Source organism: Helianthus annuus, chromosome 4 (genome assembly GCF_002127325.2).
Source record: "Helianthus annuus cultivar XRQ/B chromosome 4, HanXRQr2.0-SUNRISE, whole genome shotgun sequence".
NCBI classification, from domain to species: domain Eukaryota; kingdom Viridiplantae; phylum Streptophyta; class Magnoliopsida; order Asterales; family Asteraceae; genus Helianthus; species Helianthus annuus.
Window position 1 is genome coordinate 144,779,424 of NC_035436.2, and position 27,090 is coordinate 144,806,513.

The 27,090-nt window shown below is 37.3% G+C and overlaps 1 long non-coding RNA gene across 2 annotated transcripts; it reads left to right on the forward strand.

Annotated features, from left to right (window-relative positions):
* Positions 1-10,516: 10,516 nt before the first annotated feature.
* Positions 10,517-13,259, forward strand: LOC110934805. 2 transcript variants are annotated; one of them, XR_002588640.1, is made up of 3 exons: positions 10,517-11,863; positions 11,935-11,988; positions 12,943-13,259. It is a non-coding gene; the product is annotated as an uncharacterized LOC110934805 (long non-coding RNA). The 2 variants fall into 2 exon arrangements; XR_002588639.1 differs by lacking the exon at positions 12,943-13,259 and having other exon boundaries at positions 11,935-12,172.
* The last annotated feature ends 13,831 nt before the right edge of the window (positions 13,260-27,090 follow it).

The following is a 27,090-nucleotide window of genomic DNA, read 5'->3' on the forward strand; positions in this document are numbered from 1 at the left end:
GCTAATCCTTGTCATTAGTCGAACAAGTCGACGATCCTGGGCAGTTGATGGAATTTCCTGATCGATGCCTATTTAGGGTTGTGGTAATAATGCATAAGCAGAATGAACCATCTTACTTAATTAATTATACTGAACTCTCGGAATATTGAGTTAGGATATATGAATCCTCTATTTCAAAACTTACTTAATCAGGGTTTTCGACCCTTTCCAATAATGGTACTAGCTGTCTTGGAGATTTCATAATAATGATGCAGTCCTAAATGGGATATAAATCTTAACTTTACTCGTCCCTCGGGAGGTAAACAGGGTAGTCTTAGGAGAAGATAATCAAGATACAAAGAGATTACAGAGATTTTTCCGAATCTCAGGCTCCAGTTCATCCATCCTTGCTTGTGTCAAATGAGTGACTCATGTACGAGTCCACAGATTTAATCAAAGACATTTACTTGGAAATTTTTTTTTTCCATTTTCTAGATATCCTCTTTGAATACTACTGGTTGACTTTGGTACCATATGCTTATTTGAATATCCTTGTGGTTCCATGCATTAAACCCCCATACTGATCAGGCATGGAAGCAATCTATGGAACATATTAGGATACACAAATCCTCATATGGCGCTTTCGTCATACCATTTGGTATTCGAAATCGATGGAGATCAAAGGGATATGAATTTTATAGGATGTTGTACTTTATCTGGAGAGAGGGTACATTAGGACTTTATGATTGAAGATTTCCGACAGGAATAGAAGGAATGGTTCCTGTGAATTTTCTACCTGTAGGTTTTACCTTACGCTTAATATATAGGGTTTTTATGAAACGTTTTTAAAAGCTTGCTATACCTATCGTTTATGAAGGATTTATTGGTATCCGAACCAAAATAAAGACTCTTAGCATTTAAATTTTCTGATAAAATTTAGGGAATGTACCTGAGGCCAGTATTTATGAACTAGCTCAGGTATTTAGGCGCTTTCATTCTTAGGCTTTCCTTCTTTAGCTGCATTTCTTTTGACATATTTAGGGCACGTGGTCTTGATGTGGCCTTTCTCATTACAGCCGAAGCAGACTGCATTCTCCATGTCCTTGCAGTCCAACGTTTTATGTTCCCCTGATTTGCAAATCCCACAAAACCTTGGTTGTGATTGGGATTTTGGTTCGAACCTGCATTTCCCATAATGGCACTTCTTGCAGGTCTTGCATACCGGTTTCTGGTTGGACTTTTGTTTGTTCTTCTTCATAGAGCTCTGGGAGTTATTTTCCTCCCTTTTCCTTTTTAGCTCATCTTTTGCAATTGAGGCATGAACAAGATCCTCCTTATGAGTAAGGAAATGTGGTCCTAGATAAAATTTGGAGCGAGTAGCCTAGGGTTCCTTGAACTTTTTCATAGCCTTTTTCACAGCCTTCCCAACAGTTGCGTCTATCATAGTTTGAAGAACACCTTCGGAAATTCTAAGGCTCACAATCGTAGCATCATTGGCATGTGTCGCATCATTCATAACACGATCAACGCCTGTCTTATCTGAGTTTGCCATACTCGATATTGGTTCCTAACACCAATAAAACAATTTCTTAGCTACAATCCAACAACTGCTATTCTTCATCCTGATGGCCTTAATATATATTAACCATGGTATCTATAGACCATACAGGCCAATAAAGTACTAACATTCTTAATGAATGTTATTTAATATATATATATATTCATTATGTTTAGCCTAGGTCACGAAAGACCATCAATGGCATTTAAGGTTTGGACCTAATCCATCATCTTTTTGACAGGGGATCACAATGTCACATCTGTCTTTATTATATTGATGAATTTTGGATAGCTTGAAAGCTTGTCATCAGGGTATCAGAAAAGAGAAGTTCCTAATAGATACAATTATCAATCTAAGATTTGTTGGAGCGTTTTCTTAAGTTTAATCGGCAAATTTCCATCTCGCATTAAATGACCGGAGTCCTAAACAGGCGGAGACAACAGTTCTCAATATTTATTATTCATTATAGAATTATATGTGCCAGTAGTAACTAATTTCTGCATAACTGCTTGATAAGGAAATGTACCTGCTATATATTTATCATACTGCACCATCTCCTGGGCGTTCATCCTGAAGACTCATGCGTTTGTTCTCTTGGCTTCTTCGGGCTTCTTCTGATTTCTAGGGTAGTTAGTCTTGATATGCCCCTTTTCGTTGCAACCGTAGCAGGTTGCATCCTTCAACTTCTTGCATTCCAACGTCTTATGTTCTTTAGATTTGCAAATCCCACAAGGCAGAGGCTGAAATTCAAATTTGCATTTCCCCAGGTGGTATTTCCTACAGGTTTCGCACCTGGTCTTCTCACCCGACTGCTGGCTGTCTCTCTTAAACCCGGAACTCTTCTTATCCTCAGAGTTCCTCTCTGTCTTTTTATCGGAGTGATGAGAATCCTCATCCTCCCTTTTACGCTTTCCATCTTCAAAGGCTTTGGCAGCCTTGGTTCTGACTACATCGAGTGTAAGAGACAGCGACAGGTCTGCTGCTGACCTGAACGTAGCAGGTCTCGATGCTTTCACACTTGCCTTTATTTCTGGGGCTAGACCCCCAATAAGGCGAGCTATACGCTTTGGTTCTGGCGTGATTAAGTAAGGAACCAATCGAGACATAGTATTGAAACTTGTAAGGTATGCTTGACAATCTAAGTTCTCCATGACTAATGCCAAGAATTCAGTCTCAATTTTCTCAACTTCGTGTTGAGGGCAGTAATTCTCTTTGATAAGAGCAACAAACTGATCCCAAGTTATGTTGTACAAAGGGATCTTCCCCGTAGCTTGGATCAGTGACCTCCACCAAACTAGGGCTTCTCCTTTGAAAGATTGTGGAACAAACTTCAGAATGTCTTGGTCTGCACATCCACTAATATCTACAACGGTGTCCATCTCATCGAGCCACATCATGCAATCGATGGCTCCTTTTTCTCCTGTAAAGTCTCTGGGCTTGCAGGAGACAAAATATTTGTATGAGCAGGTCTTAACTGGTGCCTCTTGATAAAGCACCACCTGTCTAGACGGGACACTCTTTTGATTTGACGAGTTACGATTATCGTCTTCCTTCGACTCGTGTGATTTAGAAAGGGGCTTACTACGAGCCACAGATAGAGTCTTAGAGTGTGTATCACTTGATTCATCATACTGTCTGTCGAGAGCTTGTGTAACGGCATTATCTATTAATGCCCGCAGTTCCGCACCAGTTATATCAACTCTGGGAGCATCATTATCCTCCCTCGGATGGTTGTTGACCTCATCCGATTCAGCCATGTCGCTTGATTGCTACATACATAATGACAATTATTTACTCAGAGGTTATTATGGAATCATCATTTTTGACGATTCATCAACCATGGTAATATAAACCATATTGGTTAATTTGTTAGTTATATTTAACTAGTATTTTCATTATAATTTATCCTAGTTATAAAACATTAAGGATATTGAAGTGGTGCAAAAGGCCTAGTCACAAGGACTGTTTTAATTTATAAGCGATGATTTTAGAGAATAGAGGCTTTAAGGTTTGAACGTATTTCATTACCTTTTCTTGACAGAGAGTCAAAGACTTCAACTGTCTTTTGTCCCTTAGGACAATAAGTATGGCCCGTAAGCATTTCATCACTTATGGATGTTTGTAATATGATCATCTTCATTTGATGATATTAGTCAAGATCGCACTGATCATACAAACTATTATGCTTGGACGTAGTCCAACATCTTTAGACGGGGGGTCAAAGACCACCACGGTCATTGTCTTATCGGACAACAAGTTTGGCCCGTAGGCATTTCATCACTAATGGATGTTTATAGTATGATCATCTTTATTTGATGATTTAAGCCATGATTCTAAATTACTAGGCTAGATAAGGGTTCAGAATTTTCCAAAGTAAAGATGACAAGTGTAATTTTATCGTTTTACTGTTGTCAGGAGTGTTAACATGTTTGCGGATGTTAACGAGAATCTGAATCTCTTTTAAACAGGTTTTTCCATCATAGCTAGGTCTTTAATGACATTCAAGCTAGGTTTTACCCTTTAAGATTCTTTCAATATATATACTGGTAGATCAATTATGAAAAAGGGATAATAATTTGATTTATTTGATATATTATATTCATACAAAATGATAAAAGGAGTACATAATTGCCCTAACGGGACTTGAAAGGAATGATGTTGTCCATGAAGGGACTAAAAGATAAACATGTCTTCACAAGGATTTATTAAAGATACGATCTTCAGCAAAAAAAAAAAAAAAAAAAAAAGAGTTTTCACCTTATCCCTAAATGTTTTCTCCCTGGATGCACGTTTTATCCTAGTCGTGGTACGAAGTTCAGCATTTCCAGGCTCCGGATGAGGAGAAATCCTAATACAACTTCTTCGCTTGGCGACGTATCCAATATATAAAAATAATTGGAAGCAATAAATTCCAGATTAGAATTGAGAGTATTCCTATGTTAAGTCTAGACTCAGAAGTTTTTAAGGAATGTGCTACTGTGTCATTGAGATTAAACACAAAAGGCTAGTGTTTAATTCACTCAATGTTGGCTCTGATACCAACCTATCACACCCCGATTTCCACGTGTTTCACCGGTGGGCCCGGTGGGGGATTACCGTGACGTAGTTGGCAACAATATAGTCAAACCACACAATATTTAAATGCACAGCGGAAGCAAAAAATAAATATATTACATTCCGAATATAAAGTAATGTCAAAGTATTACAACGGAAAGTAAAGGATCCACAGGCGGATCAAAATAAAAGAAATCTGTTCAACAGACTTTAGGCATCTAGAACTTGCAAGATTCCTTATTAACGCCCTGAGCTTCCGGCCAATTACGTTCAGTACCTGTCACTTAACCCTTTTGGAAAATACGTCAGTTTACACTGGTAAATACATTTAACCGGCTCATTTGAAAAGGTTTAATAAAATTGATTTGAATGCACAAGGCACAACTTATCTTTTATAACTTGGGACAATTATCTTTATAATCTTGTATACAGATTTACATGTTCGTCGTACGTTCAGGGCCCGATGTAGAAATCGAGTCAATAATAACAGACACGCCACAAGTATAGGCCCACAAGAGAGTGAGATACCGTTTCCCTTATGCACTGTCAGGGGTATGCCTACACCTCGTGCATAAGGCATGGCCATTTTATAATACAATGATGTCAGGGATATCCGGGACATGGTCATTAACCCCTAAAGGCTTTTATTTCAAACAATACAGATTAAAGCGGGTTACCTCAATAATTTAATCACAATCCGACTAAACATTCAATACCCGACCAAGCAGTATTATTATAATACCGTATCCCAAGCCCGTATAGGGAAAATAAGTTAAAAGTATTTACCTGAGCTAGCAAAAGCAATTTATACTCAGCCGTATATTCTAATCAGCAAGCGCAAGTACTTCTACTGGGGCTCTCAATCTGGAACGAAGATTTTATTAACCTATTAGATTCCTAACGGGTCTTATTTAAGTCGTAACTTAGACCGGTTAGTTTTAAGGAAAGGTTTACGGTTCAAAACGCATGATTAAGCGAATACCGGATTGGAATGTGATTTAGACTCGACAAGTTTGGAGACTTGTATATTATGGGTAAACTAAGCACATTCTGAATTTTGAGATAAAAGTGATAAGGTTTGACCCGTTTCGGCTAATTTACGCAAACTAGTTACATAAACTGAACCGAACGCGCAGGAGGCATATCGGGTAACCGTAAGAGTCCTATACAGGTTTCCTAAGTCAATATGATCTAAATATGTTGTGATATCAGTAGGGTATCTTCCATTTTGCCCAAAATGAGTTTAACCCCAATATACGCCCCGTAGGGGTATTTCGGTCATTTTAAAGATTATAAAAGAGATTTCCAGGTTAAAGAGGAAATCTGAGCTTTCTGACCAGGTTATAAAGTTCAAAATACTTTATTTATTATTTAAAATCAGTAGCAATTGGATTCGTGTTAACATACTATGTAGAACTCATTTTATGTCCGAAAAGGGTATATTCGGTATTTACCAAATCGAGGTCATAACCGTAGGTTATGAGCAGGTTAAAAATAATTAAAAATCTTTAAAAATCTCAAAATATTATAATACATCAGTGGGTAAAAGGTTTGGTGTCAAAAATTGGGTTTAGATAGGCTTTATGCTAATTGCGCCGTTTACTTACCAAAAGGCGTTATAATTACGCTAATGAGCATAACTCCTAATCTAGACCTCCAACTGATATGAAAATTTAGGGACAAATTTATAAATCAGTAATAAGGATTATTATTCTTTCCCCTTTCCAAAATTCTCGTTTTATAGTCCAAAGGGCATTATGGTCAATATTGAGCATTTAACGGAAACGTGCATATGGAATAGACAAACAAAGAACCAATCCCGGAGGGTTATACCCCCATGTAACTTGGTCCTAAGGAAGTCCTAAGGCACTTCTAGACTCTACTAAAACGGGTCAGAACTGAAGTCAAAGCAAAAGTCAAAGTTTTGCGACCTTCGGTTCCGAACCGGGTCAAAACAGGAAATTGTCGGATCAACAAGCTTAGATCAGTTCTTAAACTCATTACCAAGTTATATGAATGATAAAATAGGTTATACGCCTTCTACATTGCTACTTATGCGTTAAATCGAAAATTAAGCTTCTGTTGACTTTTTATAAACAACTTTGACCCGACATTTGACCTAGATAGAATGGGAATCAGAGGGTGCCCTTTTAAGGGTTTAAAGCCCACTTGATTACCAACTTATAACCACCTTCGATTCGATAAATCACTGGACCAATAGTGATTAATCATTAAGTCAACCGTTACTTACGACGGTTTGACTTTTAAGCTAAAACTAAGCTAAAACTTAACTAAGAAAGGATTAGCAAACTTACTGAAGTCCTAAGCTTGATTAGTGATCACTTGAGAGAAGACTTGAGCTCCAGAAATGATCCAAAGTGCAGATGAAGGTGTGATTGAAATGTTGCAACTTAGGGGCTTTATATAGTGATCAATTCACCACAAAATGTTGACATCTAAGTCTACCACTTACCACAACTCACTAACAAGTGTCCCTAGATGTTTAGGGGTGGTTTAGGGGTCAAGCAATATGTGGAAAATCGGTTAAAGTCGAGTAGAATGCAAAAGGCAGGCAAGAAACAAAAAAAATTCAGATCAGAAGGACCCTCGCGTGGCGCGAAGACCCCCCCTTGGGGCTTCGCGTGGCGCGAGGCCGCATCTGACAATATCTTCAACTTTTGATTTTTGTGTTATGGTCCTTGGCTCTTCGAACTTTGATTAGACATCATTTTCTTGCACTTCGAGCCCTCCAAATTGATGTTTAGGGGCTTCAAGGCATATACCCATTTTGTTAAGTCCCCGGTTAACTTTGTTGTTACCCGAAAAGTCCTAACTTTCAACGTTAACGCTTTAACCCCTTGTACACGAATTTGATCATAACTTTCTCATACGATTACGAAACTTTATGAAATTTTAATAACTTATTCTAGTGAGCATAATTTAACTTTACAAAGCTTCGAGTTTGCTAAAAGGTCACTCAGAGGTATAACTTAAACATGTTGGCATATTTAACCCCTGTAGTTTGTAATTTCTCACTTTCTTTCACAATGAGCTTCGTATGATCCATGAATCATTCGTTTAAGGGTATAACATCATGTAGGGATATTGTAGGGCATATTTATCCATTGTTGACATTTTGAACCCTTGAATTCACATACTTTCTATGTTTGTCAACTTTAGTCCTTCTATAGTATTCATTGACTCGTTCAGGCTTATGACACGTGTCAATACATTATAGGACGCAAATTTTCGAGGTGTTACAAAATAATATTTAAATTATATAAAATTGAAAAATTATGATACTTAATCCACATGGCATCAAATGGTGGTTAAGTTGTTTGCAGCTTGATGCGGCTCACGCCAAGGAAGCTTCATTCGGGTAAGGCATGGCTTAGGAGGTGTTGGGGTGTGAATGAGGGTTAACCATTTCCAGGTGGTAGTGGCTGTTACTCCATATAAATTAATTTTCTTTATGGTTTGGATCGTTACAAAAGACACGTCGATATCTTCTTAAGCATATTTTTTTCGATTGCTATACCGAGTACTGGTACCATCCCAAACCGATGTGATTCTGGTAGAAACCCCGCCGCGTAGCGCGGGTAACTTTACTAGTTACATTTAAAGTAGAACATTTGAATGCTTATTAGGAAATTGCTTATTGTAGTCTTGTAGATAAGTCAAAGAAAGTTGAAAATTGTTGATAATTTAACTTGATCGAATTGAATCTTGGCTAGTTCGAGTTAAGGACATGGAGTTTCTAAAATAGAATCACGTGTCAAAATGTGCTTTGTAATGTTTTATAAATGAAATGAAGGTGGGAAATAATTTATATGAAGAGTCAAATTGCATTATCTATACTACAATTTTAGTTTAGTCTCTACTTTAAGAGTCAAATGAATACAATAGTATTCATTTTTATATGAATGGTACAAGTTCTTAGGTCGTTCGGGGTACCAACATGATGGAGAGTGTGATGGCGTGATCACGACAGTGATAGTGTTTGGCATGATGGTAGTCGTGGTTGTTTGATGGTGTAGGGGGAATGAGGTGGCTTGTGGTGATTGATTGGTTGGTTTTTTGTGATGCAAGTAATTTAGTGATGGTGTGATGCAATTCGAGGGAATGTGGTAGCACCTTATGCTTAGTTGTGATAGTATGATGGGTGCCCCACCCTGCCTTATGCAATACTTCTTAACATGGGTGCGCGTTGGTCAGTTAATGGAAAACCATAACCATAACCAATGGGTTATGGCGGTTATGGTTAATCAGTTTTGATGGTTATAGCGGTCGCTTATGGCTCGGTTAATCGCGAATTTGGGCATAGCTAAAATTAGCTCAAAAATATTATTGGACATTATTTGGGACATAAAGTTTGGGCGTACAACTGTTTTTACCACGATATAAATTTTTATCACACATTTGTATATATCAGATAGCACTAAAAATACATATATTTTATAATATCGTAGATTAACCGTGACTATACTAACAAGTGGGTCGGTTCGGTTATGGTGGTTATGGAATAATGGAAAACCATAATTGAACCATGTGTATCGGTTCTCAGGTGGTTACGGAATAATGGGAAACCATAATCGACCCATGTGTATCAATTTTCAAAAAATCATTATCCGACCCATCGATTTTCTATTCAGTTAGATTTTTAAGTCAATACGGTTCTGGGTCGGTTAATTAGGTTTTATGCACACCCCTACTTCATAATTTGTCCATAATTTTCCTACTTAAGGTTTCATCTAATAAGCTTCTCCTAATTAAGGCACCATTTAATAATAAAAATTTGTTCATTTTCTTTTTTACAAGTTCAAAGGTAATATTTACAAGATTTTTTTATATATTTGTAATCATTTTTAACACATTGATTAGTTATAGAAAAATTAAGAAGATATATTTACATTTGTTTTTTTTAACACCCAACAAATAAATGCGAGCCCAAACCAGTTTCGGGGAAAACCTACCGACTGAAAGCCCAATGCGGTAAAACCCGATTGGAATCAGATTCAATTTGAGACTTATAGCCTCAAACCCAAATCTTCAATCCCTCTCCAATGCCAATTGAGTTATAACTCATTGACGATATATTTACATTTGTATTCATTTAATACATTATTTAGTTAAAGAAAAATTAAAAGGTTTAAATATTTTAATCCGTTATTTGGCCCAGGTGTTTTGGCATTTTCATGGCTTTTTTTTCATGTCTTTGGAAGTTAATTATGCCACTCCTTATTAGAGTTAATCTAAGTTGGTTTTGGTTATGGCTCAAAATCGAACCAAATGGCACCCTGTACTTTCTTAAAATCACCAATCTAAATGTTGTGTTTCCCATCACATCACGCAAGCACCCCATTATTATTATAAGTCACCACACTAGTATTATAAATTGAGTAAATTTACATGAAATCACAAGTGTAATTGATGAATTCTTTTGTTATTTTTGATAGTAGGTAATCAAAAGAAAAACTAAGTTGTCAAATATCTACAAATTATACAGTGTGGTGAATAAACAACAACATGCATATTTAATGTTGGTTGGCAAAATTGCTATGTGTAAAGTTTTTACTTGTAGGGAACTAGCTAATTTTCATGATCCGCCTAAATACACAACTTTCTTTGTGAGTTCTGGAAGGTTCTAGAACACTAAAGATGTGTCTAGGGCTGCCCGAAAGTTTTCGGAACAGCCTACAAGTTGCTGGAACATCTTGGCACCATCGAAAGACTCTAGATCAGCCAAGAACACTCTAGAATGACCATGAAAACACTTAGAAGTCATGGATATTTTGAAGGAACTCTCTAGAATTCAGCTCATAAATATCCTAGATATTTGTATCGAATTCTCTAGAACTAGTATGAACTAGTATAAATATGTGATGACATTTTGAGATCACCCCACATAACCTCTCATAACTTATTCATAACTCAACTTCTTGTAAACACTTTGTACTTGTAACTTTGTTCAAGTAATACATAACCATCTTTGTTGTAGTATTGCACTACAAAACCATATCTGTGATCCTCATAAACAAAGACTTTCGCTACTATACATAACAAAACCCATCCAAAAAGGCTGAACTTAGAAGTATTCTAAGTGCCGCACGAGAGTTCAAGAATAACTCCATGACATAATGGTGAAAATCATGGTTTCGAAAACTGGATTGTACCGCTCGGACCGTGGGCCGGAGATCTGACCGGTTTGGTCCACCCTATCGAACCAGATTTGAGTCGGGTCAGCCGGTTGGACCGGAAAGAGGGTGGTCCGACCAGATTTTGTAGGGGTTGGACAAGATTTTGTTAAAAAATCATTTTTATCATATTTATTTTTATAATATGCATGTTATAACCCGGTTTTTTATCATGGCCGTGTCCTTTAAATGAGAAGCCGAATGTGACTTTTACAAAGAACACACATGAGAACCTTAACCCTGTGTGTTTTCACTATTAGATGCCTTTGTTTATTGTATACGATCATATTCTAAGTTCTATAGGTTTAACTCGTAAATTGTGTTAGAGTAGCTAGAGTTTTCGTGTTTGTTTGAAAGGCATCATAAGATGGAATTAAATATTGGTGTAACTTTTTTACCCCAAAATTATTTTTTTAGTTTATGGATTTCGATTTGAATCTTTTTTAACACTCTTAATCCCAAATCCCAACTAATTTTTTTCTCAAACAACTTTCATAAACAACAAGCCACTAGTAAGCCACCACAAAACAACAAACAACCATAGAATTACAAATCAAAGGTTCTCCATTTAGCCAAATCCCAACTAGTGTTTTATGGATACTCCTTTTGGGATTGGTTTTTCTCTATATAACTATATAAAGCAAATGTGATGTACACACATGTAATTTTACATCGCGTCCACTATTGTATGTGATGTACACACATGTAATTTTACATCGTGTCCACCATTTTATGCAATATGTACACGTAATGAATGCTTATTTTATAAGGGTGAAATTGTAAAAAACACCAAATTTTAAGACGCTCAGAGGGTATAATAGTAATTTTGCCCACACCTCATACTCACGTACACAAAAACCTTTCCTCCACTGCCCCTGAAGAAACCTAATAGTCATCCACACAATGAAACGGAACCATGAATGCGAATCCCTGATTGAACAATGGAAAGAATTATTTATGGAACGTAAAACTGAAGACGGTGATTGAATGTGCTCCTGATCCACCATTATTTAAGATGTAACCCATGCTTCAATTATGTAGTATGTAGTTATCTACCACTTCAGTGCCCTGTTTTCAGGTTTGGATTCCCACTCTTGTTCTCCTATCGGTTCCACTCACTACATTATAACTTTCTCAATTGTGAACCAGGTCCACACACGCTCCTTATTTCACACGGCTGCATCCGGAATCCATGTATCTCAGGTGACAAGTCTGTCGTGTTTTAATAGTTTGTGAATTCCTGATTTGATTTTCGTATTTCATCGGTTCGCATAAGAATAATAGACTTAGTGGTGTACGTTTTAATCTGAAAACAACAATAATCGACTACTAGTGTATTTGGCATGGAGTATGATTGGTGGTTTTATTGATTTTAGGTGATTGGCGATCCTAGTTGTCATACTTTTTGTGTGCATTGTTTAACAATTACTTTCGGCTAATGTAACTTGTGATACATATTATGTTGCTTACGTTTCAATTAAAAGTAACATTATATGAGTTATGATTCATGACCCATCATCTCTCTCTATCATTTAATAAATAATCGATTCTCCTTCATTTGGTTATAATGACGCATCATTAACGTAAAGAGTTTGCAGCATATCGAAATAGAGGAAAAACTATACTGGTGGGGGTTTCAAAGAGTTTAAAAAATACCTTTTTTGTTATTTGTTATTTACTTTCATGATTTGTTCACTACACATTGTTTATTTTGTTATTAGTTATTTTTATATGAAATTTAACATAATATATGATTCTTTTCGCTTTACCAACGGTCCAAGGCTTGGTTTTAAAACGCGCGAAGCGGCGCCTTACGCAGTGGACGAAAATTTGAACAAATTGGGCCGTGATTCCATTGGGTCCGACTTTATCAAATCTGGTTGAAAAATGCAACCATCAATAGAGCAATATGTTCAAAGTATTTAAAATGATCTAACGGGTTGTTTGTAATTGCGTCGTAAATGTGGAATAAGAAGAATTCGATAATCATCGACAGATTTAACAACAGTGTGTTTAGGATGTGGCTTCCTTATCAGAGTTTCATTCTTCCCTCAGCTTTCACATACTTCTTTAATTTTAAACCTGTTTCACCAACTTGACTACCCTATATCCGTAACATGAACTTTTTTTAATCTTTAGGGTGAATTGTGTTTGCAGGCGTAACTACATCCAACATAGCCACAATGTCTGACTTACCTGTTGACGTAATCGTTTACGGTATACTGATGAGGGTCCAACGAAGACTACTGTCCAATCTAAGACTGTGTGTAAGGTGTTAGTACAATAACGTCTGTAGCTTCCGTCAGCATGTAGTCATATTTTTGTATGTGAATAGTTTATGTTTGTATGTATAGTTTGTAAAACAAGTCAGGATATGACGCGTTTTTGTTAAGTGCTGACTTGTGTTGATTATGCCAGCCGATCGGCTAGCCCAGCCGATCGGACAGCCCAACCGATCGGATAGGCTGTTCGATCGGTCGGCAATGTCAGCCAATTGGCTAGCCTAGCCGATCGGCCAACACTCACTCTATCCTGACTGTGCCTATAAATAGTTGTCCGAACAGCTCATTTGTAACTTTTGATACTTTCACTCTCTGGCAAACTCATGTTCGTCTGAACTTTCTAAGGAGCTTGTATACTTCCATATTTAATCAATGGAAGATCAGACAGTAATTCAGAGTTGAATTTGTTCTCGTATATCTGTTGTGTGATTCAATGAATTCCGCACATTATTCATATCCGATTCAACTAAGTTTCCAAAGTAGAGATCCTATCCAAGGGACCAACAAGTGGTATCAGAGCATCAGGGAGCTGATTCGAGATCTATGAAGATGAATTCACCGGAATTCGAGCTGTGTTTGCTGATTTGAAGACAAATTTCATTGGAGATTTGTCATTTCTGCCGATTCGACTCAAATTTCACCGGAAATTTCACAGATTCTTCTACTCTCTACTCAGATCTAGCTTTATTTTTCATTTTGTCACCATAAAATCGGAAAAACTTATAATTGAGAGTGATTTTACGGTTAAAATTTGATAAATTTGCTATAGATCGATTCGCAATCATCAGAAGTATAATCCTTCAAGTTTTCATAACAAAATTCGTCCAAAAACATGCTCAAATTCATCAAAAACTATGAAAAACTGTTCTTGGTTGCTGATGTCAGCCGTTCGGACGACTTAGTTGTTCTTAGACTTGCTGACATCATCAACTTGTTCGTATAACCGTTCCGACAATTTCAGTTAGATTGCATTCAGAGAGTGTTGCTGACATCATCAGTGTTAGCCGATCGAACAAGTTAATCGATCGGACAGCATTGTTGATATTTGATATCTTTTGCTTACGTCATATTGCTAGCCGATCGGACAAGCCGACCGATCGGACAGTAATTGATTGCTGTTACATCCAATCGAACAGGTCGTTCGATCGAACAAGCCGATCGATCGGACAAGCTAACCGATTTAGTGTATACCGTTCGATCGAACAAGTCATTCGATCCAAGTGCATTTGTGTTAGATTTTTGAAAATCACAAAAATTTTTCTAAGTGTTTGATAAATTGTTTCAGGTACTTAAAATGGATGAATTCATGAATCCTTTTAGTGACATGTATGCATTCGCTGGAAACTCTGGAGATGATACGTCAAACCGAACTAATGAAAACTCTCCTAGCACGAAGAAAACTTTATCCGATGCCTTAAGTGTGGAAAGCGCGTATGGTACATATAATAAACCACCAAAGCTGATGGCGATCGAAGAGTATAACAGGTGGGCCAAAAGATTTGATGAATGGTTAAAGGCTTTCGCATACCCGAGCTAGAAAAGTTTAAAGAACGGTTTCAACAATGGAAGAGTAGATTGTGAAAATTTGACAGAAAGTGAAGATATAGAAAATTTTGTGGCTGAGCAGAAATGCATAGCATTGATATATCAGTCAGTGAGAGAAGACATAATCTCATTGATTGAATACACAAACGCAAAAGATCTTTGGGAAAAATTAAAAGTTAAATGTGTTGGTACTGCTGAAATAATCAAAAACAAAAAGAAATTACTGAAAAAAGAGTTTGATTTGTTCGGATGTCTAAAAAATGAGTCTGTTTCTAAAATGATTGAGCGATTTGGGCATCTAAAGCTGGAGCTGGCAAGACATGGAGTGATATATTCTCAAGAAGAGCTAGTTGACAAGTTGTTTGACTCTTTGCCAGATGAAATGGACTGGCAATACTTTGCATTGATGATCAAGAATACAATCAAGTCAGAAGAGCTAACGGTTGATTTGCTGATTGAAAGACTAGAGAGTCATGAGCTGGAGATAAAGAAAACAAATAAAGTCAATCACTCTTTATATCAGCAAAATGTGGAACTGTATTATCCAAAGAGCATGATTCCAAAAACCGTGTCTCCCAAAACAGCCTTCACAGCAGAAAGTTCACAACCAACGAATCAAGAAAGCTTAAACAGTGGTTTTCATGGAGGAATGTCATCAAATGCTTCAAGTCAAGGATCATCTTCTAGTACTTCAAGTCAACAGCAATCAGCACCAAAGAATGTATTTCAATGCAACATCGCTGTGGATTTGAAAAATGGTCAAAATGTCAGTGAGGAGTCAGCAAAGCAACAGATGGTCTTCTTAGCTTCAGTGCTAGAATCATATGAAAGTCTTGTGTCTGGAAAGATAGGCAACACCAACCTTACAAAAGAAGACTATGATCAAATCGATCCGGAGGAGATGGAATTGATCGATATAAGGTGGTGTATGGCCAGTGTTGTAAGAAGAGCTCAACGTTTCATGGAGATAACTGGAAGGAAGTCTATTGGTGGACTTTCTACCAAGTTGGGTTTTGACAAATCAAAGGTGACATGTTTCAAATGTAAACAGAAAGGTCACTTTAAACGCGAGTGCAGAAACGATTATGCTGACGATTCTGCTAATCCGTTCCGAGAAGATTACTGCAAGAAAGCAATCTATCATCAGAATAAATCGGAACCTCCCAGGATGAAGCAGATTGAAGACAAAGAGAAGTCTAGAGCTCTTGCAGTCATTCATGACGATGAAGGATATGACTGGAGTGAGCTATTGCCTGAGGAAGACGCAGTTGGTTATGCGTTTGCAGCAACAAAGATTGTTCTGTTTAAAGACAACAGAACGGAAGAAGAAAAGTTTGTGAACGGAAGAATGAATGCCCAAACAAGAATGAGCAGAATCTACAACACTTACAAAGAAGCCAAAAGGGCAAAGAGATGGGATGCAGACAGAGAATGCTACCTTGATCCACAAGGAAATATCGCAGTTGATCCTGATTCCATTAGTGTTGATGCACTCATTCAGCAATTTGCTGAAGAAGAAGAAGCCAGACAGAAAGAATGGTGGGGAAGCGGTAAAGAGAAAGTGGAAGAGAAAGAAGAAAAAGAGAAAGAGGCAGAAAAGAAGTAGCAAACAAAGAAGATTGATGATGGGTTGATAGATACATCACAGGAGCTTATAGCTGAAAACCTGATGAAGATGGCTGACAAAGTTCTTGCTGCAAAGGAACTGGAGGTAGTTTCTAGTTCTGGAACTGAGTCAAAAAGCCAGGTCAGTCAGATTGATACGAACAAAGAGTCAGGTAAGAAAGTTAAAATTCAAAGTGACTGCAAGAGTTGCATGAAAAACTGCAAAGATTGTAGTACTATTGCTTACCTTAACAACAAAAAGGTTGACGATCTACCAAAAAGAGTCAGAGAGGTTGAAGATCAGATCTTAAACCGGGATAAAATGTTGAAAGCTTCAAACGATCGAGCAAAAGAGTTAACTGTAAAAATTGAAAGTGATAAAAGTGACATAGAAAGAACTAGGAAAGAAAATGAAAAACTAATTCATGAAAATCGTCACATCACCGAAAATTTTGAGAAGCTTAAACGAACGGTTAAAGATTCTGATGAACGAAATGGTAAAACAACAAAAGAAAATCTTCAACTGTCCGGAGTGCTTAGGGTGAAAGAAGAGTTAATCAATCAACAATTGGATGAAATTGCTAAATTGAAGCTTTAGCTCCAAGAAGCAAAAATTGAAAATGAACGCATCCAATTGAAATTAACCAGCTACAACTCCGCAAGCTTTGTTTTGCAGCACATTGTTCCCTAACCCATCGGGAAAAACAAAGTAGGCGAAGATGTATTTTCGGATGGAACATGGGTGGGGTATCATCAAGTTCCACCACCAGTTTTAAACAATTATTCAAAGAAAAAGTCCGGGCTGGTTAATGGTTAAGAAGATTTAAATGAAATAAAACCTCCAGAGTCAATTGATATCACATTTTCGTCATCATCATCTGATGATAGTGTTCAGACTGATATTGTTAAAAGCATGGCTGAAAGTGTTTTGGAGTCTGATTCAAATGAAGATGATGAGTGTTTCTTGAATAATTACATTCCGAAACTCAAAACCAAAAACAATTTAAATGACGAACCTAATCTTGTCATGTACAAGATGTTGGGATCGGATAAGTTGTATTCGGATTCCGAGTTTCCACTGGAGAATGTAAATGTTGATAAATTGACAAATGTGTTCAAATTGACAGAAATTAATCTGTCAGAGGTGAAAAGCTTGAACCAGACAAAGAGACAAAAGAATTTCGAAAAAGATAAAAATTACTACAAGAAGCCTGTCATATCACCAAGTTCTCGTAACATTTATCAAAACAAATGGTCAGGTGGTTATCAGGATGGTAAGAATTATCAAAAGAAAAATGTTCAAAACAAAAGGTTTGTGGAGAAAAAGGTGTTTGTGAATGGTTCAAGTTCATTTTCTGAAGAAGAATCTAAAGTTTTTCAAAAATCAAATGAAGAGTTTTTCGAAAAGAAGGCGTCACAGACTCAGTCTGAGGATTCAAGTCGGGTCATTGACTCCCGCACATGCTTTAAATGCGATCAAGTTGGACATATTGCACGAAAGTGTACCAACTTGAAATCCAAGACTAAACCTGTGACAAGTCCAAGAAAGAAAGATGATGTGAAAGGGAAAGCACCAATGTTTGTTGAGAAAAATGTTTTGAAAAATGAAAACATTAAATTCAAAACTGAACCTACTAAAAATGTGGTAACTAAAAATGACAGATTTTACAAAAGAGTTGCCTCATCTCAACAAACTTGGAAGCCAAAAGGTGTTGAGCAGAAAGCAAGTTCTCCAAAACCAAAGGTTTCTGAGACTAAAAAATCATCATCTTCAACCAAGAAGATGTATGTACCTTTGGATTTGTACGAGAAACTTGAGAAACAAAAGTCAACTTCTGAAAAGAAGTATGTGGTGAAGAAAGACCAATCATCTGGTCAACCTTCGAAAAAGGATGTGTCTTTATATAAAGAGGTTGAGATTGGGTCTGAGGAGAGCTTGAAGATAAATGACAAAAATTTTCCACCGCTTTACACAAAACCAACTCACATCAATGTCAAATTACCCGAGTTAAAGGAGGCTTGGGTAGCATCAAAATCTAATTAAATATTGTTGAAATGTGCAGGGGCTTCCAAGATCCGTTTCACGTTGGATTATGGATAGTGGAGCTTCTCGGCACATGACAGGAAAGACAGCGCTGTTGTACGATGTGAAGAATATAAATGGAGGTTACGTTGGATTCCCTGGTAATCAAGGTGGTAGGATTATTGGTGAAGGAACATTATCCAATGGGATTGTGACGTTTGAAAGAGTTAACTACATTGCTGAGCTGGAGAATAATCTGCTAAGTATCTCCTAGATTTGTGACAGGATGTATACCACTCACTTCACTGACAAAGAGTGTTTGATCTTGAAACCAGGATTTGTTATCCCTGAAGAATGGATTATTATGAGGGCATCTAGAGTCAATGACCTATACGTTTTGGATATGAGTATAGCAACGACAACCACGGGCCAGGCTCATTGTTTTGTGTCGAGAGCGACTGAGAAAGAATCAAGATTGTGGCACCGCAAGATGGGGCATATACATCTGAGAAAAATGAATCACTTGGTGCACAATGATTTGGTCACAGGAGTTCACATCATAGGTTTTCATCTGGAAGGGGAGTACATTGCTAAATTGAAGCTTCAGTTCCAAGAAGCAAAAATTGAAAATGAACGCATCCAATTGAAATTAACCAGCTACAACTCCGCAAGCTTTGTTTTGCAGCACATTGTTCCCAAACCCATCGGGAAAAACAAAGCAGTCGAAGATGTATTTTCGGATGGAACAGGGGTGGGGTATCATCAAGTTCCACCACCAGTTTTAAACAATTATTCAAAGAAAAAGTCTGGGCTGGTTAATGGTGAAGAAGATTTAAATGAAATAAAACTTCCAGAGTCAATTGATATCACATTTTCGTCATCATCATCTGATGATAGTGTTCAGATTGATATTGTTAAAAGCATGGCTGAAAGTGTTTTGGAGTCTGATTCAAATGAAGATGATGAGTGTTTCTTGAATAATTACATTCCGAAACTCAAAACCAAAAACAACTTAAATGACGAACCTAATCTTGTCATGTACAAGATGTTGGGATCGGATAAGTTGTGTTCGGATTCCGAGTTTCCACTGGAGAATGTAAATGTTGATAAATTGACAAATGTGTTCAAATTGACAGAAATTAATCTGTCAGAGGTGAAAAGCTTGAACCATACAAAGAGGTAAAAGAATTTTGAAAAAGATAAAAATTACTACAAGAAGCCTGTTATATCACCAAGTTCTCGTAACATTTATCAAAACAAATGGTCAGGTGGTTATCAGGATGGTAAGAATTATCAAAAGAAAAATGTTCAAAACAAAAGGTTTGTGGAGAAAAAGGTGTTTGTGAATGGTTCAAGTTCATTTTCTGAAGAAGAATCTAAAGTTTTTCAAAAATCAAATGAAGAGTTTTTCGAAAATAAGGCGTCATAGACTCAGTCTGAGGATTCAAGTCGGGTCATTGACTCCCGAACATGCTTTAAATGCAATCAAGTTGGACATATTGCACGAAAGTGTACCAACTTGAAATCCAAGACTGAAGCTGTGACAAGTCCAAGAAAGAAAGATGATGTGAAAGGGAAAGCACCAATGTTTGTTGAGAAAAATGTTTTGAAAAATGAAAACATTAAATTCAAAATTGAACCTACTAAAAATGTGGTAACTAAAAATGACAGATTTTACAAAAAACAAACTTGGAAGCCAAAAGGTGTTGAGCAGAAAGCAAGTTCTCCAAAACCAAAGGTTTCTGAGACTAAAAAATCATCATCTTCAACCAAGAAGATGTATGTACCTTTGGATTTGTACGAGAAACTTGAGAAACAAAAGTCAACTTCTGAAAAGAAGTATGTGGTGAAGAAAGACCAATCATCTGGTCAACCTTCGAAAAAGGATGTGTCTTTATATAAAGAGGTTGAGATTGGGTCTGAGGAGAGCTTGAAGATAAATGACAAAAATTTTCCACCGCTTTACACAAAAACAACTCACATCAATGTCAAATTACCCGAGTCAAAGGAGGCTTGGGTAGCATCAAAATCTAATTAAATATTGTTGAAATGTGCAGGGGCTTCCAAGATCCGTTTCACGTTGGATTATGGATAGTGGAGCTTCTCGGCACATGACAGGAAAGACAGCACTGCTGTACGATGTGAAGAATATAAATGGAGGTTACGTTGGATTCCCTGGTAATCAAGGTGGTAGGATTATTGGTGAAGGAACATTATCCAATAGGATTGTGACGTTTGAAAGAGTTAACTACATTGCTGAGCTGGAGAATAATCTGCTAAGTATCTCGCAGATTTGTGACAGGATGTATACCACTCACTTCACTGACAAAGAGTGTTTGATCTTGAAACCAGGATTTGTTATCCCTGAAGAATGGATTATTATGAGGGCACCTAGAGTCAATGACCTATACGTTTTGGATATGAGTATAGCAACGACAACCACGGGTCAGGCTCATTGTTTTGTGTCGAGAGCGACTGAGAAAGAATCAAGATTGTGGCACCGCAAGATGGGGCATATACATCTGAGAAAAATGAATCACTTGGTGCACAATGATTTGGTCACAGGAGTTCACATCAAAGGTTTTCATCTAGAAGGGGAGTGCATTAGCTGTGTTAAAGGCAAGCAGAAGAAAAAGTTACACCCCAAAAAGCAAGTCAATTCAGTCTCAAGACCACTGGAAAGACTTCACATGGATTTGTTTGGTCCTGTGAATGTCAAAAACATTACAGGAGATTACTACTGTTTGGTCGTTACTGATGATTATTCCAGATTTTCGTGGGTATCTTTCTTGAAGTTGAAGGATGAAACGTTTAATAGTTTGATGGCGTTATTCAAAAAGATTGAGAATCTGTACCAGAGGCGTATAAGAAGAACTCGAAGTGATAATGGTACTGAATTCAAGAACAACAAGATGGAAGAATTTTGTGAAGAACGAGGTATATGTCGGACAGCCACCGGGCTTTATCGACCCAATCCACAAGAACAAGGTTTATTTGCTGGACAAAGCACTGTATGGCTTACACCAGGCCCCGAGAGCTTAGTACGAGACATTGTCTCAACTCCTTCTAGCCAACAGGTTCATTCGTGGAAAAGTGGATGCCACTCTCTTCACCAAAGAGGTCGACGGACATCTTTTGATAGTTCAAATATTTGTGGATGACATAATCTTTGGGTCAACGAATGAGAACTTATGCAAAGATTTTGAACAAGTTATGAAGCAAAAATTCGAAATGCCATCGATGGGGGAAATGAAGTTCTTCTTGGGACTCCAAGTTGATCAACTACCTGAAGGAATTTTCATTCACCAGACGAAGTACGTTCATGATATTCTAGAAAATTCGGGATGTCAAGTTCTACTCCTGCTGCAACCCCATTGGCAACAAATCATGGGATTCACCCAGATCTCATCGGAGACAGGGCAGATGAAACGCTTTATCGTTCCATGATCGGTTCATTGATGTACTTAACTGCTTCAAGACCCGATATTATGTATCCAACGTGCCTCGCAGCAAGATTTCAATCTAACCCGAGAGCTTCGCACATGGTTATTGTGAAGAGGATATTACGCTACCTGAAGGGAACTCCATCGTTGGGGTTGTGGTATCCTAGAAAAGGCGACTTTACGCTCGAAGGGTATTCCGACTCGGATTTTGGATGCTGCAAAGTCAATGCAAAATCAACAACTGCAGGATGCCAGTTCTTTGGACCTCGCTTGGTTACCTGGTAGTGTAAGAAACAAACGTCTGTGGCGCTATCCACATGTGAAGCGGAGTACGTGTCTGCCAGCAGTTGCTGCTCTCAGATCCTGTGGATACAGCAACAGATGTGCGACTACGGTTTGCAGTTTCTTAACACACCTCTTTTTGTTGATAATGAGGCCGCAATTAATATAACAAAGAATCCAGTTCATCACGCTAAAACTAAACATATAGAAATTCGTCATCACTTTATTCGCGATTGTTTCGAGAAAAAGTTGATACGAATTGAGAAAATCCACACTGACGAGCAAAAGGCTGATTTACATACCAAAGCTTTTGATAAAACACGTTTTAAATATCTTTTAAAACTGAATGGTATGATGCTTTTATCGGTGTCGGATGGAATCATTGGCATTGATGAAGATACCACTGTAGATGATGTTGAAAAACAATCTGCAATGGTTTGTCGATTTTTTACATGTTTTGGTCTTTTAGGGGAGATAGATATATTTGTATATACTTTCAGAAAATCCAAAAACAATAAAAAATTGAAAAACCTAAAAACATGAGAAAATTTCAAAATCCAAAAACAGTAGAAAAATGAAAAAGAGCTTTTGTAAAAAGGGAAAATGATAGTACATCAGCTAGACAGTTACGGTATGCTAAAGATTTGTAAAGATTTAAAAGGATTAAACAGTCTCACTGATGATGTGTCGATAGGTTTTTACACATTTAGTAAACTTGTTCGGGATATAAACCTAAAATTTCAAACTTGCGTAATTTGTGGAGAACACTACTTGGATATATAGGTAACCCCTGAAATCTCGTTTGAAAGGTCCCTTATTCTGAAATACTAGGTTTTTATACTAAGTGATATCTGGGGTATTATTCCGGGACTTCTGCTGAATGGAAGTTCTGACCTAGTCCCCGAATAATACTTTTCGCATTGCTTGAAATATAGCACCACCATCAGCATAAAAAATGATGAAACATTGCAAAATGCTAATCGTGTGTTGTTGAAACAAAAAGATCCTCTAAAGGGGACACACCGAAAAGTCGAAGCCGTCATCTCTTTGCGTATACGGAAGTATCGACCTGAGCTCTCATGGCCCTCGCATTTAACCCCTTACAGATATCATCTGTGGTATACTCACCTGTAAGACTGAATATTGGGATCTGGATACGGGAGTATATTCAAGAGGTGGGACACATGAATGAGTTAAGTTCCTAAGACATCTAAATCGTATCCTGAATCAATTGAAATTTGTGTGAAAATTTAAAGTGGACCAGTATATCAACAATCTATGTGAATTGTTTAATTCTGAGTATGAATTTAGCTTAACGGTACTTGTAATTTGTCGACAGCTGATATGATTCCCTAACACGCTCAGCAAAAATATGTTTGTAAAAATTTACTCTCATTACATTCTGTATTTTAGTTTCTGATCATTCATTTCTAGTTTAGATTGTACATTTGAAAATCCAAAAAGATTTTTCTGCTTTAGTTTAAGACAAACCAAAGCAGAGAGTTGATCTTCAGATTCGCAGTCTGATGCAGATGCAGGAAGTTGTTCTAACCTGAAAATGAGTTGGGAGCTAATCTTGATAAAAACAGAGAAAATGAAAAGTTCATGCAAGTTCATTAATTTGAAACTTGTAAATTTTCAGAAAAAAATTGATTAAAATATCAGTATGTTTTGTCTCGGATCAACCAAGGTCATTAAGTTGAACTTAGTAGGCAAATTAAGTACCTAGGGTCATTCATTTGAACCTAGATACTTAAGTGGATTTCTCAAACACTGATAAAGTCAAAAGGTCAAAAAGTCAAAGTTGTTGAATGTCAAAGGATCACTTGGATCGGACAAGCTGACCGATCGGCTAGCATTGCCAGCCGATCGAACAGCCTAGCTGAGTCAAGGAGGCCTATAAATAGCCGGTCAGAGTTCAGTCAAACGGTTAACCTGTTCGATCGGCTAACTTATTCTCTCTCAAAACTTATCACTGTTTTTCTTGATTCTTGATTCTCTTTGCAATTATTTCATTGGATTGTTGGTTTGCTCATCATTCTCAATGGCAAAGGTATGTTTTCTCATCCAAATCTGATCAATTTCACCATGTTCTTCGTGTTCTTCACTGTCGGTTCATTGATCTTAGATTTAAGAAGATTTAGGAAGTTTTGATGAATTTCAAACATAGGGTTTTATTCGGAATGATTAGATCTACAAGTTTACCGGATCAATTTGTGTTAAATCTTGCTTAATCTTGATAGATCTAGGATTATATGTGTTCGGCAGTCGGCGAGTTTAATAAGAAATTAGACACTGTTTAGGACGAATTAGACAAATATGAACATACGGTTTTGATCGCGACAACAGTAGGAACATGGATCTGTGCTTAATTTGTTATAATTAGCATAAAAAATTTTTAATCCTCTGTTTGTGTTATTAACTGTTCTTGATTGAAGATGCCAGCCAATCGGCTAGCCCAGCCGATCGGACAGCAATCATAGGGTGCTTACTTGTGTTGTTGCATAAGGTAATTCATGCCTTGGAAAAAGTGCCTTAATGTGTTAAAATGCTTGATGTGATATGTAGTGTGCTAGCCGATCGGTCAGCATTGCTAGCCGATCGAACAGCATTGCTAGCCGATCGGTCAGCATTGCAAGCCGATCGGACAACATCATCATTCATTACATTGATTTCTGTGCACATTGTCAACCGATCGGACAGCATTTGCTAGCCAATCGGACATCATTTGTGAATTCCATTGCTAGCCAATCGGTCAGCATAGCAAGCCGATCAGACAGCATTTTTGTTACTTCATTGCTGAAATGCTAGCCGATCGAACAGCATCTGCTAGCCGATCGAACAGCATCTGCCAGCCGACCGGACAACATTGGCAGCCGATCGGACATGCTAACCGATCGATCAGTTGTACATAATGAAGTTTCATTGCATTGCCAGCCGATCGGACATGGTAACCGATCGACCAGTCTTACATAATGAAGTCTCACTGCATTGCCAACCGATCGGACATCAATGCTAACCGATCGGACAAGCCATTCGATCCTCTAGTACTATCACATAGGAATTTCCAGTGTTAGAAAAATTTTCAAAAAATTCTCATCTTTTTCATTCTCATGGATCAAGACCTGTGCTTATGATTGATGTTATATATTTACAGGGAAGAGGAAAGGACACAGATAAAGGCCACAATGTTTATTGTGTAATTGATTCTGATAACACAAAAGGTACGGTGGTTGAAAAGATGGCCAAATTTTTTAGAGAAAGCAGAGTAGCGAAGGCTTTATCAGATAAAACAGTTATTTACGAATCTCATGTTAGAGCTTTCTGGAACACAACAAGATATGAGGAATCAGATAAGATGATACATGCAGTCTTGAGAAAGAAGGATCAAAAAGGAAAAGACATAGATGTAGAATTCAAGTTTGATGTTGGAGATTTAAGGAGAGTTCTAGACTTGAAAGATTCCGACAATGATCCAATAATCATGTCTGAACGTCTTGCTAAAGGTTTGTGGTGCAGAATGGGATTTACTGGTCACATCAATGGAAAGATGACTAAGACAAGTTTTTCAAAGGCTTATAGATACTTGTTGCACTGCATGGTACATTCATTGTCACACAGGAAAGGAGCCTATGATGAAGTTTCTGATTACATTATGAACATTGTCACCAGCTTGGTATTGAACAGAAAGTACAACATTTCTCAAGTGATCTTTGAGTATATGAAGGAAAACTGCCAGGCTAAAGGAGACAAATACATCATGTATCCTAGATTCGTTATGATGTTGATAAATGATAAATGATAAGATCAAGGATCTTCCAAAGATCAGAAGCGATGTCATGGATGTGAGAAACATTACATATGAAACAATTGTGAGAATCACTAAAGAAAGTGATACAAAAACGAAACAAATGATATGCAGAATCAAGGATAAAGAAAATGAAAAGATGAGCGAGATGGCTGAGAAGAAGACTAGATGGTGGTGTGTGAGAGATGGAAAAAGAAAGAGAACACCTAAGTCATCCCCTGCAGTTACCGTTCCTAAGGATGGAGATAGGTTATAGTGAAAGGGGGAGCCTTAAGACAGTTAGAATTTATGCTTATTAAATGTTTCTAATGTCTTTATTAATATTTGTTTTGTAGGGTCTTCTGGGGAACCACAGCAGAGATTGGTTGATGAAACTATCTTAGAGCCATCTGTGGTCATTGAACAAGGAGATGGTCTTCTAAACCAATCATTTGAAAGTTATATGAAAAAGAATGAGGAAGCAGCAGCACAAAAAGTTCAAGAATCGAGTGCTCAAGTTGAGAATATTACAAGAGTTGAATAAGAGATTGAGGCTCAGGGTAGTTCAAGTGAAGATGATTCTGAAGCAACTCAATCTGAATCTGAATTGGATCCAACGACTCTTGGAAGGGGAAAAGCTCAGCTAAAAAAGAAACCTTTAAAGAAGAAGAAAACATCAGATGAAGAAGATTCACCTTATGAACCGGATCAGCCAAAAAAACAAGTAAAGAAACGGAAAGCAGTTCAAGCTGGAGTAATTCCAAGGAATGTGAGAGCAAAGAAATCAAGAGCTGAACCAGAAAAAGATAAAGGTGGAAAGAAAGACAAACACATTCAGAAAGAAAAGGTTCTTGAAACAGAGAAGTCACAAGATGTTGAAGTACCAAAAGAACCTGAAGTGGAATCAATAAAAGAACCAATAGCTGAAAGAGAAACTGGTGGTGATGATTACGTAGAAGTCACTGGGTTTAAAGCTGCTAGTCCACGTCCTCCTCCACAAGACAAACCAGAATCATCTCAACAGAAAGAAAAAGTTGATTACATGTTTGAAGGATTTCCATAAGCAACAGGAATTTACACAGAAGATATTCCCCTGAAGACGACTACGACATGTTTAACGATCAAACAGTTAAAGAATTGGTACAAAAGGTTAACAAGTTGGAGGAAGAAAAGGCCAAGACTAAATTAGAATGTGATATTTTGAAGAAACAAGTTGATAATCTCATGAAAGCTCATGATCAAGTCAGAGCAGTGCTGATAGAACAAGAAGAATCGATGAACAAAATGAGGGATGAAGCTCATGATAATTCAAAGTTGTTTGAACTGTTGACGGCAGAG